This window comes from Bos grunniens, chromosome 25 (assembly GCF_055505025.1).
Source record: "Bos grunniens cultivar Pamir isolate PY7600 chromosome 25, Bosgru_T2T1.0, whole genome shotgun sequence".
In the NCBI taxonomy this organism is placed as follows: domain Eukaryota; kingdom Metazoa; phylum Chordata; class Mammalia; order Artiodactyla; family Bovidae; genus Bos; species Bos grunniens.
The window spans coordinates 12,511,385-12,528,686 of NC_141189.1; the positions used below are offsets into that span (position 1 = coordinate 12,511,385).

General features: G+C 40.3%; 1 protein-coding gene across 15 annotated transcripts in view; it reads left to right on the forward strand.

Annotated features, from left to right (window-relative positions):
* Positions 1-17,302, forward strand: part of AUTS2 (activator of transcription and developmental regulator AUTS2) — a 1,218,095-nt gene that overhangs the window by 695,798 nt on the left and 504,995 nt on the right. The window lies entirely within an intron of this gene.

Below are 17,302 nucleotides of genomic sequence, written 5' to 3' on the forward strand. Positions count from 1 at the left end.
TGGGAAGGGGACCATTTCCTCACATACTCACCAATACAGGATATCAACAGTCCTTCCTTATCCCATCTTTTCCAACTTGATTGATTGGGGGGGAGCTCTTTTTTGCTTTTATTAGCATTTTAAAAATTATAGTTGAGGTTGACAAACATCTTTTCACATGTTTTAGCCTCTTCAGAGTGGTTTTTTGATAAGATAAATCATGGAAGCTCAGGAAAAGAGCAAAATGTCTTCAAGGACTTTGTTTTGCAGAATCATCCCAATTTTTGAGGAAACTTCCCAAGTTCTTAGAGTAGATGAAACTGATAAACAATAATGGGGCTCCCTGGTGGCTCAAATGGTAAAGAATCTGCCCACAATGCAGGAAACACCGAAGATGCGAATTTGATCCCTCTGTTAGGAAGATCCTGTGGAGAACGTAATGACTGCCCACTCCAATATTCTTGCCTGGAGAATTCCATGGACAGGGGAGCCTGGTGGGCTACAGTCCAGGGATCTCAAGGAATCAGACACCACTGAGCGACTTTGAGTTTCACTTTTTACTTTCAGTGGTGATGTGTGGGTTAGATATAGCTCACTCACTGTGGAAAACTCACTGCATCAGAAAGCCCTGGGGGGTTCAACAAGTTCAGACTTGCCAGGGAAACCTGGAGAATCTACTTTCTATGATTCAAGTCTCTGAAGGAGAGGAGAAAAGCAGGTTCCTTTCCTCTGAGTGTGATACATTTCTTTCTTTCTTTTTTTTTTTTTTAATACATTGCTTTAATATTGTTTTCTTTTGGTTGAATTGAAATGTTGTCTTCATTGCTTGCCTTTATGGGTACAAATAACCAGATACTATGATTTGGCAGGAGTTAACAATAAAATTGCATAGTATGAGCCAAGCTGATTTTTTCAAGTGGTCAAGTAGGGTGATTTCTCTATAAACCTCTCTGCCGTTAGAAGCTCTTACATTTCAGTCAACATGAGAATTATATTTGGAATAAATTAGTAAATCCCCATCCAAATCACCTATACCTATAATCTTCAGCAACCATAATGACTGTGTAGTTACAGAGTATTTCTCCCACTTAGTAATTACAAAACACATTGGCTCTGAGAACCCCTCAGTAACTGTCCTTCCAGGCGCAGCCCCAGTGCCACCTTCTCTGTCGGTCAGTGTTTATTTTATTGCTCAGTAGAAACCCCTTTGTTTTTGGAGTCAGACCAGATGTAAAGTGTACTCTGAAGTTTGTCATTTACCACAGTATTCTCATCTTTGGAAGTCATGAGCAATGTAATTGATAAGCATCAGACTGGCACATTTTTGTCTTGCCTTTCTCATTTATCTTTGAGATCTTTTTCAACTGCCTCCATGTAGTGATCCCTTCTTCAGAATTCCTTGAGTCTTGCTTGATCTGGATCACACATTGTTTATTTGATATTTAATATTGATAAGTTATCTCTTGACATTTGTATACTTCGTGTATTCAGATGGTCTTCCATTAACACACACATTCATCCATCAACGATTTCATTAGCCCCTTTTGTGTGTTAGACCAAGAATAAGATGCTGGCGTAAGTTGGTGAACAAGTGATGTGGTTACTATGCTCATAGAGCTTATATCCTAGTGGGGGAGACCTATATGAAACAACTTTGAATTACTAAATGGAAACTGTGGTGATTACTGTGAATGATGCTATAAAGAACTTTAAGTGTTGGACCAGCTCAGGAATGACATTTGAGCTGATGTCTTTTGGAAGAGTGGGAATTAACCAGAAAAAGGTGGGAATGGTCAGTTTTGGGGTAGAACAACAACATATTTGACGACTCTGAAACAGCAGAGAACCTGGTTGAGTCATGTGGTGGAGGATGAGCAGGAAGTCCTGGAAGACTGGAGCGAAGGAAGCCACCTTCTCAGAGGGCATTGCAGAGTGTAAGGGGTTAAGGCTGGAACCAGGTTAGGATTCTGGCCTTTCGCCCCAAAGCAGTAGAAAGCTATTGGAGGATTGAAGGCTTACCTGTGAAAGACATCAGTAAAATAGATAAGTGGATACATTTGAAGTGGATCTAGCTTAATTTAGAGTTTTGAGTGTTAAGTTCTGCCCTTTCAGACTCTTTATGAGAAACAGCAATGAGAACACTGCCAAATATTTTCAAGTATCTCTTCAGCTCAAACACTATGATGATGGATATAGAACGAGGAATTTTATTTTCCAAACAACTTAAAGATATGTTTCTGAGAAAAATAAAAAGGAATCTGAAGCTTTTAGGACTTTTAAGATACTGTGTTTTAAGAGAAAATGATACTTGTCTTTAAAATGTGTTAAAATGCTTAAAATATGCTACTGAACATAAATGAAAAGTACTAGGTCCAAAGGTAATATTCTTTAGGAGAATAGAGAAAATTGTTTCCAAAACCCTTTGTTAGTCCTATAATTCTGTGAGCCTGGGGTCAAATCAGGTCATCTTCTGAGTGATGGAGTAAAGGCTAGAACCCTGGTCTTTCAGCTCTGGGTCCACATGCATATATGTGTTTATATACTTAGTTCATTCATTTTTTTCCATAGGTATACCTGTTTATTTAGGCAGAATCCAACTTCTCTTAGAGTTTTAGTGGAGGATTCCACAGGCCCAGCCTCAGCATCTTACAGGAGGGTGAAATCCACAGTTGGATGCGTTCATGCTCAGTCACAGTCGTGTCCAACTCTCTGCAACCCCATAGACTGTAGCCTTCCAGGCTCCTCTATCCATGGGATTCTCCAGGCAAGAATACTGGACTCAGTTGCCATGCCGTCTGCCAGGGGATCTTCCCAACCCAGGAATCGAACCCATGTCTCCTGCATTTAAGGTGATTTTTTTTTTTTTTTTTTTACTATCTGAGCCACCCACATTTGGATCCAGGAGCTGCCAAATTATTTCTTTCTCTGAACAGAGCTTTGGACATGGGGATCTCTCTCTTAGGCAGTATGGTGTAAACCTCCAACATCACTTTATTCCTTGGTAAGAATCAAGATCTTTACATTAATCTTCAGAATCAAAAACCAGGATAATTAAGTATTCCTTTTACCAGGTGGAAACTTCTGTTGATTTACTATTAATCGTGTCCTTCTCGATTTTTTGTTTTTGGTCCCAGCTTTGCATATTGCTGCCTTTCTGTTTTTGCTCCTCACGAGTCTCACTGACCCTCTGTACCTCTTCAGCGGAGGTGGGTTCCATAGCTAGGTTCAGAGCTTAGGGAAATATTGGGCACAGAGAGTTGCCCTGTGATGGGGCCTGTCCACTGCATTTGCCTGTGGGTACTTGGACTTACAGAGAAGAGTGACCTGTGGCCATTGGCCACAGAGGCTCTTAATAGGATAAATTATTTATTTGCAATGTACTTCCATATCTGTACATGCTTTAGGGATGTCAGAAATACAGTGTTTCCTATTAAAGTGCCAACTAAGACAATTCCAGGAAAGTTGGATATGATTGAATTGATTAGCAAATTACTGGGACTGTTGAAATTCAATAAGGATGTAGTTCTTCCCTCCAGTTGAGTGTTCTGGTGCCCACATTTTTCTTTTTATTTACCCGGATATTCACATTAAAAATCCTAAAGTAAAATTAACATCTAATCCCATCAAGGTGGGGAGAAGGATAGAAACATATATGATTAGTGTTATTTCCTAATGTTCATTTGTTGTGTATATTTTTGCATAAAATCATTGCTCGTTTTGGTTTGGACAAGTATATCAAGTGAGACTGATACAGAGCATGGAGAAGGATTCGAAACCCACAAGCAATGACTTTTATGTGTCATCTCCAAAAACAAATAAAAGACTTTTTTTGGTCTGATCAAAAATTTTTGTGTAATCAGGATTTAAAAACTCTCGCTACAGAAATCACAGTGATAATGGTCATATTTCAGCTCTTAGATATTCCCAGTGGCATTCTTGATCTGAGATACTCCCGAAGGTGTTGATGGGATTCTGGCTACAACTGAGGGAGGGGAGAGTTCCTGCTTGTCATCTGGAAAGTAAAATAAGCCTCTAAAGATGAGATACAGAGGGAAAAAATTCAGCTAAAAGCTTCTTCAAAGTGGCAGAAGGGCACAGTTCTTGCCATCTTTATTATAAGATCCTTAGCAAAGGTGTCTTCTTTGTTAACAATTTAATACTTGAAATCCTCAGATTAGATTTCAGACTGCATTCATGCATTTTTTTTTTTCTTCCTGATTTTTATCTAGTGCTGTCGGCCGCCTGTGTTTCTTAGCCTTCAGGGTTCTTTTCTCTGGGTTGCTCACCTCTGATTGGAGATTTATTAGGTGCTCTTCAGTAAGAGGGGAGGAAGGCCAAAGGAGAAGGAACACGGTGAAGCAGGAAGAAACTGAAAGAAGACCGCGGAGGGAGGAACGGGGGAGGGTGGAGATAAAGAGGGATAAATGAAGACGAATGAAGAGCGATGAGACAGGGAGGCCGGAAGGGGAGTCATGTACTAAAACCAAGCTGGTGCGAATACATGTAAAATAAGGTCTTGTGGAAGATTTCCAGCAAAAGTGGTGTAAATCAGTGATGAGTAAATTAATAGGGCAATTGTGCAAATGGGACTCACTCACTTAAACTAAGCTAATACATCTTGGATGACTTAGAAATAATGCAACCCGCAGGGCATACCTTTTAATCTACTCAAGACCCAGTAAAAAATGTTGTCACTTCAAGGGTAAAAAGGCAGAAAGGATCAGAACATTGGGTGTGTCTCTCTATTTTAAAAGTGTTAATAAGACAGATTCTGAGCAATGTGCAAATTAACCAGATTCAGAAGCTTCTTTGTGATATATAAATTCAAATGGAGCCTTATGTATTCCAAGCTTCTTTCCACCGACCCAAAATATTTCTTTCAGTAGTGTTTTAAAGTCCTCATTTGAATAGGTTAACATGTTCAATTGCCTTAAATTGAACTGAAAGTAAAATGAGTCACTGCACGTGTGATCAGAGGAACAGCTAAGTGCTGAGTGGGTGTAATCACACAAGAATCCAGTGCAGTAGATGAAAGTGTTCTGGGACCAGAGAAGAAAATTCTGATGCATGTGCCCCCTCTTCTTCATTCATGCCTGCATTCAGTCACTCACTCAATAGATGTTTCATGACAAGCTACTTCACAGAAGGTACCAATGGGCTGCTGCTTCTCCCCAAAAGAGAAACATTGGAATTTCTTGCCCTATTCTTGGTTGGTTTCACTGACTCAATGGGCACAAGCTGAAGAAAACTCTGGGAGGTGGTGAAGGACAGGGAATCCTGGCATGCTGCAGTCCATGGGGTCTCAAAGAGTCGGACACGACTTACTGGCTGAACAACAAATTCTTGGTGGTAGGTATTGAGGAAGAGAAAAGAAAATGAACACTGGGAATGGATAGAAGTCTTAGAAGCTTTAGGATTCAAAGTGTGTTGTACTTTTTAAAAAATAATTAATTTATGACTGTGCTGGGTCTTTGTTGCTTTGCACGGGCTTTCTCTAGCTGTGCAGGCAGGGTCTGCTCTCTAGTTCTCGTTGCAGTGGCCTCTTGCTGTGGAGCATGGGCGCTAGGGCACACAGGCTTTGGTAGTTGCAGCACACGGGCTCAGTAGTTTCGACTCTCAGGCTGTAGAGCACAGGTTCAGTATTTTTGGTGCATGGGTTTAGTTGCTCCAAGGCATGTGGAAATCCTCCCATGTCCCCTGCATTGGAAGGTGGATTCTTAACCACCACATCAAGGAAGTTCTACTGTTCTTTTTTTATTCAGAAAATGGTAGCTTAGAAATGTCAAGTGTCTTGGCCAAAGTCCAGAGCTAGCTGAAATGTTGAGGATTATGTGATTGTGAACTGGAGAAGGAAATGGCAATCCACTCTAGCACTCTTGCCTGGAAAATCCAATGGACGGAGGAGCCTGATAGGCTACAGTCCATGGGGTCGCAAAGAGTCAGACACGACTGAGCAACTTCACTTTCACTTACTTTCAGATTACTACTAGAATTTCTTCCCCGGTTTTTATCTTCATGAAAGGGATTAGAGATACAATTTTTAACTGATAGGGGTTAGAAGTGGGACTAATGGCAATTAGATAGCAGTACATATGTAAATCACTGCAGATGGTGACTGCAGCCATGAAATTAAAAGATGCTTACTCCTTGGAAGGAAAGTTATAACCAACCTAGATAGCATATTCAAAAGCAAAGACATTGCTTTGCCAACAAAGGTCCATCTAGTCAAAGCTATGGTTTTTCCAGTAGTCATGTATGGATGTGAGAGTTGGACTGGGAAGAAAGCTGAGCGCCGAAGAATTGATGCTTTTGAACTGTGATGTTGGAGAAGACTCTTGAGAGTCCCTTGGACTGCAAGGAGATCCAACCAGTCCATTCTAAAGGAGATCAGTCCTGGGTGTTCTTTGGAAGGAATGATGCTAAAGCTGAAACTCCAGTACTTTGGCCACCTCATGCGAAGAATTGACTCATTGGAAAAGCCTCTGATGCTGGGAGGGATTGGGGGCAGGAGGAGAAGGGGACGACAGAGGATGAGATGGCTGGATGGCATCACCGACTCGATGGATGTGAGTCTGAGTGAACTCTAGGAGTTGGTGATGGACAGGGAGGCCTGGCGTGCTGCAATTCATGAGGTCACAAAGAGTCAGACACGACTGAGCAACTGAACTGAACTGAACATATGTAAATTCTTCTATTATTGGGAAAGCAAATGAATAAATATTTTCCAGTAAATGCTGGGCCTGAATATAGGAAAACAGAGTTAATTTAATAAAAGAAGATGAATTTTTGTATGTGATATCACAGTATGCTCATAAATTTCTGTCACTGATGAGGAAAATGACATTAGTCTTGCACCATCTAACAAAGGAGCTAAACAAAGCCAAAATTCCAGGGAGTTGTGGAAAACAGTAATTTGCAAAAAGTCTTACACATAATGAGTTATGGTATAGAACATCCAGACAAGTTGATCACAAGAGGTTTCTCATTTAAGAATTCTGTTATGTTAAGTTTATGTTTTCCTGTGTGAAAGAGAAGTTTTCCAAAGTCATTAAAAAAACAAATTACCAATGATGTTAAAATTTTTTCCACAGATAGTTTTATATGAGAGGCACTCTGCAAGCTTTGGAAGCAGCTTGAATTTTCATATTTCCATTGTAGAGATCAAGGAAGATATACCTTTAGAAGGTTTGTCTTAAAAGACAGAAAGAGACTCACAGACTTAGAGAACGAACTTATGGTTGCCAGGGGGTGGGTGAGGGGAGGATGGGGGGAAAGGATAATTAGGGAGTTGAGGATGCACTTGGACACACTGCTATAATTAAAATGGATAACCGACATGGAATGACTGTATAGCACAGGGAGCTCTGCTTAGTGTTGTGGCAACCTGGATGGGAGGGGAGTTTGGAGGAGAATGGATGCATGTATATGTATGGCTGAGTCCCTTGCTGTTCACTTGAAACTATCACAACATTGTTAATTGGCTATATCACAATACAAAATAAAAAGTTTTTAAAAAAATCTAGAGATGATACATACAGGGTGTCAGCAAGCTTATTACTTGTGTCAATAATATGCAGAATTTCTTTGTTTTCAAATTGCTTAGAAGATTCTAATTCTTTTTCTTTCTACATCCAGTTTGGTTTGGCCATTCATATTTGACTTCTAATGCTTTGTTTGGTATAGATTCTACTGACCACAGTTTCCCTCCAATGAGAAATTAAATAACCCCCCTCCTCATTTATAGTATGATTTAGTTTAACCTTCCTTTGTCCCTTTTTTCTCTACTCCTCCCATCCCAATTCGGGTATCGGATCCTTTGACAATTGTTAACCTGTCCTTCTGGGATTGTTTGGCATTAAGCTATGACTGCTGCATTTCTTCTAATAAATTAGATTCTTAAAAGAATGCTGCCTGCCAAGAAGCAAAGTCATTATATAGTGTATATTTTCAATGCACTGCTATAAAAATCTCCTTAACCAAACATAATAGGCAGTTAAAATAAATTTGAAATAACTGTGTCACTTCTAAATTTAAAAATCATTAAGCTGAAGACAAGTAGTCTAATTTTGCTCATTTCCATTTTCCTTATTCATATACTATGATACTTGCTCTATGAGATCACATATATATCGTATATCTGTAGCTCATATATTTATATGCCTAAATGCACATTTTCTCCAATAGAATATTACTCAAAATTGAATTTTCTTTCACAATTGGAAATTAGTTTTACAGCAATTGAACGTCCATCGGTTTTGTCAATCAGCATTCTTGTCATAAAGAAGAAAAATGTACTTGGCATGACCCTTTGTAATTCCTGTTTAGACTGTGAACAGTTATGTGAACAACCTGGAGAATTGTATGAAGGTGTAAATATATTTCTGTTTACTGTTGACATTATAGTTATTTTTACCTCATCAATTTCAAAAAGGCATTTGAAGAGATTGCTAGGTTTAATGAAATAGAAATAAAAGTTAAGTACTAGATAAGTGAGAAAACAACTTTGAAAATTATGTATGTTCATATAGTTGCTGAGGTTGTTCATAGGTTTGAATCTGCAGTTCCTGGCAGCCAAGACAATGAAAGAATGTGATAATTCCTGTTTTTCAAAAAAGGCAACTAGCTCCTTACTTTGATGTTGGGAGTAGAATGAGAGGAAGCAATATATTTTGCCTAGTTCTAAATTCTTAGAAAAATGTGACACATGGGTTTTTTTGGAGGGAGAGTGATGGAAGGATATATGTGACAGTGTCCTCAGTTACAGATTCCTGGGAAATTCAGACATGAAAATTCATTATTTTAGTTCTGATGTTTGATGGAAGTTCGGTGCATTGCATTGAAACTCAAGGAGGTAAAGGCATTCTTCTGGTGACTATGGTTCATTGTAATCAATAACCTTCTAAGGGTGTTCCTATTTCATTCCAGTGATAAGAATGGATTAGTAAGCTTGAAAAATAAGGTGAACTGGTAGGAGAGATTCTTTTAATAAATATTAAAGAGCCTGGGGAACTTTCTGGTCTAGATGGAAACCAGTCTACTCTCCCAGGTCAGGAAGTATAAACAAAACTGTCATTCACACCTTGAAAGTATTACTGCAGAGGGATGCAATTATTTGTGATGTCAGGTTTTACAACCTCATCAGGACTTTTCACTGATTATTTATTTGTTTTTTACCAATTTAAATTGTCTGTATCTCTGTTTATTTCTCCTGACCCATTGAATTGATTTTGTGGCCCTACTGGTAGTCTTTGGATACCTCCAAAGTTAGTTATTTACTCCTGTAACAAAATTTATTGACATTTCCCCTTAGGCCAGGCATTGTGCTAGATTTGGGGAATGTAGCAGTTAGGTCATCCTTGCCTTCCGTGAGTCGCTAGTCGCTCGAGTTCAGGTTCCCCTGCTATCTGAGCGTAGAGCATTCCTATGAACACTCTCGTTAAGTCCAAATGGCATAAAGAAGTAGTTACCTTAGGACACATCTTCCTAACACAGGGATGACATAGTCGAGATGAAGCACACATGCTCAGAGACATGGCTGAAATCTCTGAAAGCTGGATGCTGAGGCACTGACTGTGGTTCCCCGGGAAGGAGCCGGGCAGGGCCCTTCTTGCCGCACAACAAACCCTGAAGGCTATTTTTGCTTTCCAACTTTGTTTGTAAAAGGGAAAAATCCTCTTTGGATTTCATTCTGTTAGCAAATATAGGTAGTGACATGAGTCTTTCCTAAAAGTGAAGGTGGTATCAAGCAAACTTTAGAAAAGGAGAGGATAAGTGTACTCCGGTTCTTTTATGTTATAAAACCTTTTATTTTGTATTGGGGTGTAGCTGATTAACAATGAATGTTGTGATAGTTGCAGATGGATAGCAAAGGAACTCAGCCGTACATGTATCCATTGTCCCTCAAACTCCCTTTACACCCAGGCTGCCGCTTAACACTGAGCAGAGTTCCACGTGCTATGCAGTAGGTCCTTGTTGATTATCCATTTTAAATATAGCAGTGTTGTCCTTCAGTTCTTAAATCTCTTGTTCATGTCATGGGACATATACGGTCATTTTATCTGCACAGAGTTTCCTTACTGTAAGTCTTCACCACCTGCTCTGTGTTCCCACCAAAATGTGTGTGTGAAAGTATGGTCTTACTCAGTATCACTCTGGGACTTTCGATCTTAGAGTTTCTTAACGATTGTGTAAAAAGTGTGTGTATATTTCAGGAGTCAGAAATGATTAAAATGTTTCAGGAAGCACCCCTCAGCCCCAATATCTTAGACATGTCACCAACTCAGCAAGTACAGTATGTTTCTTTCTTTTAAAAAAAATGCATTTCATAAAGTAGAATAGAGTGCTAGTTTGAACTTCGAAATGAAGGATGAAATACATGATTCGGATGGAGATTATCGTGGACTTTGTGAAGAGCAGTAGCAAATAAAACATTAATTCTTCTTTCAATTACTTCCTTTTTCTTTAGTTCTGGTTGTGAGATGGTTACCTTCTAGTCAGAGAAGGAATTTAAAAATGCTCTGTGAGTAGGTGGTCTTAAATTGTTCACTTTATATTATGCCACCTAAACCAAAGTGAAGTGAAGTGAAAATCACTCAGTCGTGTCTGACTCTTTGCGACCCCATGGACCACAGCCTGCCAGGCTCCTCTGTCCATGGAATTCTCCAGGCAAGAATATAAACCCAAGTGGTGCCCCTCTAAATGAGGAGAACTCTTATTAACCCGCATGCTGCGTTCTGTTATGGCTTCCTCAACAGCTCAGCCGTTAAGAATCTACCTGCAGTGCAGGAAACATAGGAGACGTGGGTTTGATCCCTGGGTTAGGAAGATCCCCTGAAGGAGGAAATGGCAACCTACTCCAGAATTCTTGTCTGGGAAATCCCATGAACAGAGGAGCCTGGCAGGCTACAGTCCATGCGGTCACAAAGAGACACGACTGAGTGACTGAGCATGCAGGGTGTTACTCACAGTAGAAATACACCACCGTTGTCAAGCACTTTATGGGTAACAAAGCTCCATCACAGACATATTATCTTCATTTTGCTGACACCATTGTACATGTTATTCTGTCTTCTGATCAGCAAGCACCTTCATATCCTTCCAGAATTCACATCAGTAGTGCCAAGGCCTCTTGAGAGCCCTTTCTGAGCAGATAGATGGTCTCTTCCCTGTTCTTGCACAATCTTCTCTGCTTACCTTATAGCACTGAACTCATCCATTTGGTTGTTCATATTAGTATCTCCCCCTTAGACTGTGAACGGAGAAGGCAATGGCACCCCACTCCAGTACTCTTGCCTGGAAAATCCCATGGACAGAGGAGCCTGGTGGGCTGCAGTCCATGGGGTTGCTAAGAGTCAGACACAACTGAGCAACTTCACTTTCACTTTTCACTTACATGCATTGGAGAAAGAAATGGCAACCCACTCCAGTATTCTTGCCTGGAGAATCCCAGGGACGGGGGAGCCTGGTGGGCTGCCGTCTACGGGATCGCACAGAGTCAAACACAACTGAAGCGACTTAGCAGCAGCAGCAGACTGTGAAAGGGAAAAAAGGGAAAGAAAGCTGTGTGTTCTTTCTTTCATTTCTCGGTGATTCCTAAGTGAATATTCGGGAGGCTCTGCAAATGGTGGTGGAATAAATACTGAGTGGTGTGGTGGTTAGGAGAGCTCAGCCACTGCTCTTAGGGCAGTGTTCAGTCAGTAGTAACTCGGAGTAAAACTTCCTTGGTGGCTCAGACCAAAAAGAATCTGCCTGCAATGCGGGAGACCCCAGGTTCAATCACTGGGTCGGAAAGATCCCCTGGAGAAGGGAATGGCAACCTATACTCCAATATTCTTGCTTGGGGAATCCCATGGACAGAGGAGCCTGGCAGGCTACAGTCCATGGAGTCACAAACAGTTGAACTCGCCTTAGTGACTAACACTGACTGACTGACAGAGTGAAACTTCGATCTCCTAACTCCCCATTTTTATCACTTTATTTGGTTTTTCAGTTAGTTGGGGAAAGCTTACTCATCTGAAGACCAGCCATCCACCATCTTATTCATATTATTCTACAGAAATGTCCCATGGTAAATGTCAAAGATGAAGGACAGTTCTTTGTGAGTCAGATTGAGGACATTTCAGTTCCATCCCCATGCCTGAACTCTTCTGCCATGTGAAATGAAAAGTTGGTGTAAGATACATGAATGTTAGAGCGTCTCTTTCACCCTGAATATCTTTTCTCCCAGCCCCACTTGGCACGTTACCTGCCGTCCTGTGAAAGTAGGCACTGTTGTGTCCATCTCAGGGTCATCCTTCCTTCCACATCCTTTTTGCCATCAGAGCATCTGGATGGTTCCCTATCCCCACCACACCCCACCCCACTTCGCCCTCAGTACACTGTCCTGCTGAAAATCAGGTGCATTCATTATAATATGCTCTAATGACAGTGTTGCATGTGTAACATTCTGTTCACCTCCCTTGGAGCACTGGAATTTGAATGACCAGTGAATTGAAGCTCTACGTGGTGGAGTGTTAGATGTTGGATGCAGACCATAAAAGAAGATGCTTGCAGACCAGAAGACGTTCCTAGCATTCCTAAAACTACCCTGCTGGGGACTATTCCAACCTGTGATTAACAAACCTTAGTTATTTGCTAGTTAGTCTCCACATGCCGCAGTAGGGTATATATATGAGGCACAATACAGTGTTTATGTGAGAATAATGTAGATTATTTGAATCCAGGCTGCAGAACCTACCTGAAAATGGGTTTTATAGTTTTGTGTGATTGCCTTTTCTTTGTGTTTGCATAGAAGGCATTACGTAGCTGGAAGATGATGGCAATTATAATTTATTATGCTGTAATTGTTACCTAAATGTTTTTGAATAAGCAAAAATCACATCTGTTTAGGAGTAAGTTGCACAGCAAGAGAATTCCCTTTGAAATGAATGCAGTGTTCTCATATTCTGTAACTGTACACATAAAACAACATATTTATTTCCCCACTGAGTCCATTACATTCCCAAGTCAAACTGCATCCTCTCTTCCCTTCCCATATTAAACCCTTTGATTTAATGGAGGTTTTAACTACTGGTTCTTTAGGGAATTTTCAGTAGGCTTTGCACAGATTAGGTTATTGGAAAGTATAGTTATTTGCTTGTAAAGTGGCAGTTCTGTGTCAAAATTGATTTTCTCTGGAGCTGCAACAGTAAAAAAGATAAGCTTCTGCTTTGCATCCAAAATGCCCTGATGTTCCTACCATGATAGTTTTCCCCTTTTGCTTCTTGCTCAGCACCATTTGGTTGCAGGCTGGTTTGGACAGGCGCATATGAGCACATGTAGCCCAGAGGATTCTGATATCCAGTGGTGATAATAGACAAGGCCTCTTTTCCATTCTGGTTGCCACTGGTCTGTGACAGCTAGTGTTCTGGGCATGGTGAACATAGTGTTTCTTCCCTTCTCCATTAAATAGGAATTGCATAAGCCCGGAATGGCTTTGTTTGTTCCACAGAAATGGAGCATTTGAAATAATCGCCTTGCCATGCCCAAGCTAACAGGATTTACCTTCCATTATGGATCTGGAAGACATCTGAAAGAATAAGTTTACTCCTCTAAATTTACTAGACTACTCGCTTAGAAATGACTTCACTGTATGAAAGAAAACAGTCATATCTGGTGGCATAACCTACCTAGAAAAGCTTTGATAGCTAGAAAGATGAAGGGTGAAGTATATTCTCCCTGCTCATAAAGTAGAATTTGAATATATGAAAATGATAGGCAACCTTATTTTATTTTTTGTGTCCTTGCTGCAAGTTTGGGGTCAAGATGGGCTTTAATCTACTGATCTTATGTCCTTTCATACAGTGTATATCCATCTATCCGTTGGCCGCCAAGAAAGTATCTTACTCTGGTCAGAGTCAGGCTGGTGACTCAGGGTTATCCGTCCATTCTTCCTTAGCCCTGGTGGAGGCCACATACTTGATTATCACTTGGGTATATTGTGCTCTCCATGTTGTTCTAGGATGCTGACTTCTACAACTCACTTTTTAAATTTTTCATGCTTGTCGCATCGGGTCTTCATTGCTGCCCACGGGCTTTCTGTAGTCGTGGCAGTCGGGGACTACTCTTCGGTGCAGTGCCCGGGCTTCTCACTGCGGTGGCTTCTCTTGTTGTGGAGCACAGGCTCTAGGCACGTGGACTTCAGGAGTCACAGCACACAGGCATGTAGCTGTGGCGTGCGGGTTTAGTTGTTCCAAGCTGCGTGGAATCTTCTTGGAGCAGGGATTGAACCTGTGTCCCTTGCATTGGCAGGTGGATTCCTAGCTACTGTACAATTAAAGAAGTCCTACTCTTCACTTTTTAAAAGAATCTCAGTTCTGTCTCAGGTCAGATGCCCTTGATTGAATTTTGCTTTTTTTGTTGTTGTGTTCTGGGCTTGGAGCTTCAATTTGCAACCAGAATACCTCTGCAAGCTGCATGTTTCATGCAGTTAAGTCTTGGTCTCTTGACTTTGATCATCAAAATGTTACTGGATTGCTTTTGTCTCCAACTCAGCTGTTCCAGCTTCTGAGTCTGGCTTTCACTGCCTGCTCGTAGGCAGTGACCCCAGTTCATCTTCACAAGATCTGAGCTTTCCTTAAGGTGCTAGTCTCAGGTGTGGATGGGTCTGTGAAGGTATAAGACTTTAGGCTTGGAAGGATCAGGAAGAACACCAACCAGGTTTCACTATTTATTTTTCAAGTTTTATTTGGTGGCCTGATAGCTCACAATATAGATTTTAAAAAATTATTAGAGTATAGTTCATTGACAGTGTTGTGTTTCTTTTGTACAGCAAAGTGAATCAGTCATACATATACGTTTATCCACTCTTTTTAAGATTATCTTCCCATATAGATCCATATACAGATTTGAAGTATTGAATCAAGACTCCTAGAATTTTAGTTTATCTTTGTTCTAGCTCTTTCATTATAGTTCATTCACACCATCCCTCTATTCATTCTTATATCCAGCAATCCACATGATAGTTAACATACACTCTTGATAACTTCTAGTGTTTTAAACACTGGGGATAGGAAAAAAAAGAGTAAGACATGCACCTTTCCTTTGCAAATGACAAAACTAAAGCCCTAAGACCATCTGCTGTTTGCTGAGTGAGCCATACAGCTAAGATGTGGCAGAGTGAAGACCAGAACTCATTTCTAGAGTGATCTTCCCCACTTTATGTAAGTCAGCTCTCCTTGGCTCTTTAGGACTCCTGTTTTCAAACTGCTCATAGTAATAGATTTCAATTTACCAAACATTTGTGTTTTGGGAGTATCATGTGGGTGAAGAATTAGAGAAAGCTGATGGAAACAGAATAGCTTTCACATTTAAGTTCCTTAGATAACCTGTCTGTTGATTTGCCAAACATTCAGGTATTCTTATTTATTACAGTAAAAGTGAAAAGTATCTAATTAAAAAATTTGAAAGACACATGATGTATAATGAAGAAAATTAATGTAAATAATCATTCTACTACTCTTTTATATTTCCTTTGAGTAAACAAAATGAAGAACAACTTCATCAGCATATTCTATATATAGTTTTGCATCCTGCCTTCTTTAACATTATGTAATCAGCATTTTCCCACATCATGAGATATTTTTCCAAAACATAGTAATTAATAAATATATGTTCTTTCAAAGTACAAGGTTTACTTAACTATTTTTGTGTATGTATTTAACTTTATTTTACATTTAGGTTTTTAAATAATTTTTTGCCCTATCACTATTACAAATCATGCCGAGATGAATCTCCTTGCAATAAGTCATTATAGATATCGTCATTATTTCCTTAGGACAAATTCCTGTGAGTGCTATTGCTGCATCAAAGGAAAAGAATGTATTAATGCTGTTGATGTGTATTGCCCTGGGTTTACATTTAACCCTTCCTTATGTCATTTAGAATCCAAAGCATTGAATCCATATCTGAATTGCACCAAAGTATCTAGTATCTTGAGCTTAGGGAAGAGTACTCTTTGGCCAAATATTAGGCACAAAACTGCTTTCCGGGAACAAAGAGTCTGCCTGCAATGCAGGAGACCCAGGTTCAATCCCTGAGTCAGGAAGATCCCCTGAAGAAGGGAATGGCTACCCAGTACAGTATTCTTGCCTGGAGAATGCCATGGACAGAGAAGCCTGGAGAGCTACAGTCCATGTGGTTGCATAGAGTTGGACACAATTGAGTAACTAACACTTTGGTTTTCCAGTGGTCACAACTCCAGGCTCCCGATGTAGGGCCCCAGGTTTGCTCCCTGGCCTGGGAACTAGATCCCACTTGCCAGTACTAAAGATCTCACGTGCCGCAGCTAAGACCTGGCACAGCCAAATAAACAAATTTAAAAAACAAAAAGAAAACTGCTTTACAGCAAAGAGGTCCCCTTCACAGCTCAGCTTCCTGTTGAGGGAGGTTTCAGAGAAAAGATAACATTTGAGCTAAGTCTTGCAGTAGTTGAAGCTCAAGAAGTTGGAGTTGTGAAGAGGAAGTTGAATTTTCCTAGCAGAACAAACAGGGTGTTAAGAGAGAAGATTTTATTAAAACTATACAGAATTTGGAGTGCCTCTATTCCAGTGGTTAGAATATTTTGAACCTAAGAAATATTTTTTCAACCCAGATCTTCTCTAGCACATCAGTATTTCAAACTGATCAGTGGGCAGTCTCCAGTTAAATCAGACGGGGATGAGGGAGCTCAGAATTGGGTGTAGAATCTCCTTTTCTCAGCTTCTCTTGAACTTCCCTGTGCAGATCCTGAGACACACCTGTGAAACCCACGGTCTCTTTAAATGTCAAATTTAAAACCAGTTAGTCCAGTTTGAAGTTGAGAACACAGAGACAGAACATGACTTCCTCCAAGTCAGAACTGGTTCCAGAATAGTAGCCCAGTGCTTTTTCTCTGCCCTAAAGGAAATATTCCAGTACTTTTATCCATACATACTCCTGTGCAGGTTGAAAGCTTATTTTTACTTTGTCAGGTTATGTGTTGTTGGAAGGCCTCAAGAGATTAATGTATGTATTAACTTATCTATAAGATGTTTCCTCAATCCATATGAACCATGTCTGACTGAGACTCAAAGGATCTATTAAATTATATCCAGATTCCTATTAAATCGCAGCACTAGCAGGAATACCTGGGCTCACCTTCTCCTTAACCCAAATTAACACCTGCTCTTAGTGGTCTCAAATGTAAGGCAGGTTCCTAAGGTGAACAAGCGACTGGGAAGACAAGAGAAAAGAAATTAAAATAAATCATAGAGTGACCTTCTCACACCACTCATGGTTTCTCAATTAACCAGGAGCCAGCCAGCTC